This window comes from Crinia signifera, chromosome 2 (assembly GCF_055691185.1).
Source record: "Crinia signifera chromosome 2, ASM5569118v1, whole genome shotgun sequence".
Taxonomy (NCBI): Eukaryota; Metazoa; Chordata; class Amphibia; order Anura; family Myobatrachidae; genus Crinia; species Crinia signifera.
Genome location: NC_139218.1, coordinates 362,347,560 through 362,352,524, shown reverse-complemented (window position 1 = coordinate 362,352,524; position 4,965 = coordinate 362,347,560).

The window sequence follows — 4,965 nt, the reverse complement described above, 5'->3', positions numbered from 1 at the left end:
TCCAGCCAATCAGCTCCTTACTGACTTTTTTCAAACACAGCCTGTAACATGGCAGTTGGCAGGTGATTGGCTGGACGTTTATCTCTCCTTATCACACTTGGATTTACTGTATCTCTTGTTAAGGCTTAATACATCTGCCCCACTGTATGTCAGGTGCAGTACTCCGGAATGAGGGATCTCATCTACGTGGCTGGGTCTGCTGAACATGTGGATACTGCAGGGTTGCCTATTTTTCAGCTGCCTGGGGGAGGGCAGCCAACTAGCCGACGAAGGGGGCAGAGACGGCAGACATGCCATGAAGGGGCGTGGCCAGAGGTGGGGCTGAAACACTGTGCTGAATTTAGGGGCAATTGCGAACTCATCATCGTGACCATGCCCCCCTCATTGCAATATCGGTATTTCAGGCATTGCAGAGCGGTGGTGGGGCCACAATGACGCTATTCGAAACATCAGGTCCCCGCGGGCTCGGTCAGGAGGCGGACTTGACTTCTGGGAGCCTCCCGGCCATTAAGTAACGGACCCATTGAGCAAGATGGCAACATAACTCCTACCTGACCTGATTTTGGGTGTGGATCATTACGTCATCAAGCATAAGGTCAACAGTCAATAGGTAGACCATATGAAAAGATTGCCATAGTCAATAGGTTGACACAAGCAAAAGATTGACATGGGAAAGGTTGACATGGGGAAAGGTCAACATGATTTTTTAGGGTTTTTTGGTGTCTGTGTCGGCATAGGTAGACATGGACACCGTATTAGGGTACCGCTGCGCACGCTACAGGAGCGGTGCTTCGCAGTGCTCTGCACACTATTTTAGTCTCCCTTTTTTTTTTAAATTGCTGTTTGATTAGCACTGGGAGACGGGGACAGGGGGCATGCCAGCAGCTCTTTGAGCATTGGGCATGTACCCTTAGTGGCAAAAACCTGGGCCTAGCCTCGCGGGAAGTGTTGTGCTCATGTGTCAAACATCTAGCCACGAAGTCAGACGCATTCAACATTTTCGGAGCTTGACTGGGGGCGCTGTGGTCATCTTTCTAAACAGTACGAACTATAGAAGATAGCGCTACCAGGCTAATACACACAAGTGGTGTTATTGTCTCCACAACAGAAGAAACCTACAAATACAAAGTGGATAGTGTCAATATTTTGGTGCTTTTCCTTTAAAACTCTTTAAAACCATAAAGCGCTCACACTTCTGATGAAGATCTCATAGAGCTTGAAACGCAGTGGCATAACTACTGTAAGGCAGCCCCAGCAGCTGCTTGGAAGAGCAAGCAGCAGTAGAGTCTGTGTGGGCGCCGGCATCCGCTCGACGCTCGGACTCAGTGGCAAACGCAGGATTTTCAGAAGGGGGTTTCCAGAGGGGCGGAGCAAAGCACTGAGATGGACACTTAGGTGACCCAGTATATGCCGGGTCATTTAAAGTATTATAGATAGATCAATATATATATATATATATACAGGGGCGTCAACAGCAGTGTGGACCCCTGGGCATAGCAATGTATTGGGGCCCCTACCGATCCTCCAGTGGTAGGGGTGGGGGAAGCTTTGACATCCCGCGGGTGGTAGGGGGTATTATATCAACCGCTCAGCATGTAGGGCCTGGATCAGTAATTTCCACTAATTACCCCTTTACTGCACAGATGGTGGGAGATGGGGTGGGTGAAGAGGGCATTGGGCTGAATGAAGGGGCCCTGACACATAACTTCCAGGGTGGTAGAGGATGTTTAATATGCAGAGGAGGGGTGTATAGTGGAGTGGGCATATTATCCATAATTTTCTGGTGGGAGGACAACTTGCTTGACTGCAGATATCTCCAGTTCCCAGAAATACATTTATTAGATTTTAATGGAATTAAAAACTAGAGAATCCCACCTACCAAATGGTATTGGGGACTAGGGGATCAGAGTTCAGGAGGCAGAGCAATCTGCCAATGAGTATATCAAACTACATACCAGGTGTGGGGAGCTGGAGCAGTAACCAGCTGCTGGAAGGCTGATATATCTGATTCTGGGCACAGTAGAGACAAGCTACTAGTGTCCACCAATGGGGGAGAGTCCCAGCTTTTGGAATATACCCTCAGAGAAACTCTGAGTCAGACACAACCTGAAATATCTGACTTGGAATAGCAATTAACAGGCTTGGATGGGGACCACTGCTTTGAAGTCAGATATGTCCGGTTCCCAAGGGCCGATTTTTAAAATTCTTGTACCCATGGAAAGAGAGGACCCTCAGCTTTCAGTCTAGGGCCCTTAAGACTCCTGGGGGGGTTTCTGGGTACCCAGAAACCCCCCCTGCGTGCGCTACTGGGACATGCTGCTGTCGGCCGCTGCCCACTGACTGAGCACTAGAGGCGAGTCAGCCGTAGCGCGGGTGGGGCCAAGGCAGAGATGACAAATCCCCCCATTTATTCAATTGACTGTACACAGAGCCAGCTATTGGCTACTGTGTACAGGATGGGCGGGCTGATGGTGCTTGGGATGCATCAGAGCCAAGGGAAGCAGCAGTGTATGCTGGTCTCTCTTCCTTGCTCCTGCTTCAGCTTCTCCGTTATGCATGTGACGTCATCACATCACACGCTGGGGAAACATGCTGGAGGGGGAGGGGGTGCCACACACTTTTTGGCAGGGGGGAGCAAAATTTATAGTTCCGCCACTGTTGAAACGTGTTAAGTGCGGCTACTTGCCTGTTTCCAGATTTGGCGTATCTGTGTTTGGACTGATTGGAATGACATCCTCCTCCACCGGGCCCACTGCAGAGTCCCAGGGAGATTGAGAATCACCATTGCGGTAGCTGCTTGCCACTGGAAATAATCTTATGCTTTTATATCGTCTTAAATTTGTAAGTGCAATATTGATTAAAGCCTTTTGTTTTACCAAAGGTTCTGCGTTATCACTGTTTTATGTTTTATGGTCTTATGTGATTCCCTGTGGAGGGAAAAAGAACATTATTGTTCAGAACCTGCGTGAAATCATCTGATTCCCAGTGCTACAAAGGGAAAATACTATTTGAACAGGTCTATGTATTTGGGATGCGGTCATCTATTAGAATGAACTTAGGTCTACAGTCATTAGGTCGACCCCACTAGGTCGACTGGCAGGAAGGTCGACCTGACTTAAGGTCGACATGGGCCAAGGTCGACATGACTTAAGGTCGAATTTGCATAAAGGTCGACATGAGGAAGGTCGACTGGTCATAAGGTCGACATGGGGTTTTTCACTGTTTTTTGAGCCGACATGTGCCGACAGGCGGTATTTCATGCCCTACCATCCACTAGGGCGTGGAGGAGGTTATTAAAGCTGTGGCGAGCGAAGCGAGCGATGCGAGGATCCTAATCTCATTGCCAACTGTGTCGACATTCGGATAAAAAAACAGTGAAAAACCCATGTCGACCTTATGACCAGTCGACCTTCCTCATGTCGACCTTTATGCAAATTCGACCTTAAGTCATGTCGACCTTGGCCCATGTCAACCTTAAGTCAGGTCGACCTTCCTGCCAGTCGACCTAGTGGGGTCGACCTAATGACTGTAGACCTAAGTTCATTCTAACAGATGTACCGATTCCATGTCACCAAAGGGTAAAACATATGGGCCCTTATTCTGATCGGTGCGGACTTTCCCGAATTGTTACGGTGCGGTCCGCACGCCACGCTGTGCGGCGGCGTGCGGGCTTCGTCCGTAGAAACGTCCACGTGTCCTCCGCATTCGGACGGACTCACTCTTTAAGAACAGGGCGTGTGTACGGACGACATACAAACCGTGCGTGTGCGGTGGAAACGTACAGATTCTTGCACGGTCTTCCCACACAAGCACGGTCTTACCGCGTCAGAACGTACAGGAAGCTGTCCGTACGCCCCGATGCGGAGTATTTACGCTCAATCCCACACTTTTTTACTGAGTACACACAGCGATCACATGACCCACTTAGGCAATTAGGCAACCTCCTGAAAAAGGGATTGTTATCAATTTCAATCAATTAAATGCTCATCTATACTGACCCACATTCCTACTACATTCATGACACACATTGGGGCAGATGTATTAAGCCTGGTGAAGAGATAAACTGGAGATAAAGTGGAAGGAGATAACGCACCAGCCAATCAGATCCCAACTGTCATATTTCAAACACAGCTGATTGGCTGGTGCGTTATCTCTTCCATGTTATCTCCACTTTATCTCCAGTTTATCTCTTCTCCAGGCTTAATACATCTGCCCCAATAACCCTTACAGCATGTGACCCTAACATACATCTAGATACACTATGTACATTTTGCTTATTTTAAAGATTTTAAACAAGTTACACATATGGTACTTATGTAGTATCTGGGCTGCCGATTTTTTGATTGTATGCCTTAAGTTAAGGCATATAATCAGATGCGATGCGATGCGATATCGCATCGCATGCGACCATCGGATGCGATGACCCGATTTTTCCATAGGAATCAATGTTAAAATGGACTGAGTCCATTTTAACATGGAATTCAATGGGAAAAAGGGGTCCTTTTCATACCCCTACTATCTAAGTGGGCATGGAGTTGGATATAAACCTGTGGCGAGCGTAGCGAGCCACCGAGCCCGAAGCGTGGCGAGCGAAGCGAGCCCCGCGAGGGGACGGTATTCTGTGTCCCCTCGCGGGGCTCGCTACGCTCGCCACGCTTCGGGCTCGGTGGCTCGCTACGCTCGCCACAGGTTTATATCCAACTCCATGCCCATTTGGATAGTAGGGGTATGAAAAGGACCCCTTTTTCCCATTGAATTCCATGTTAAAATGGACTCAGTCCATTTTAACATTGATACCTATGGAAAAATCGGGTCATCGCATCCGATGGTCGCATGCGATGCGATGCGATGTACCCGATTTAGAAATCGGCAGCCCAGATACTACATAAGTACCACACATATACTTTAGCATGTTAGAAAAAAACACTGACAACTTTGAACTTTCAATAACGATTTATTACAAAA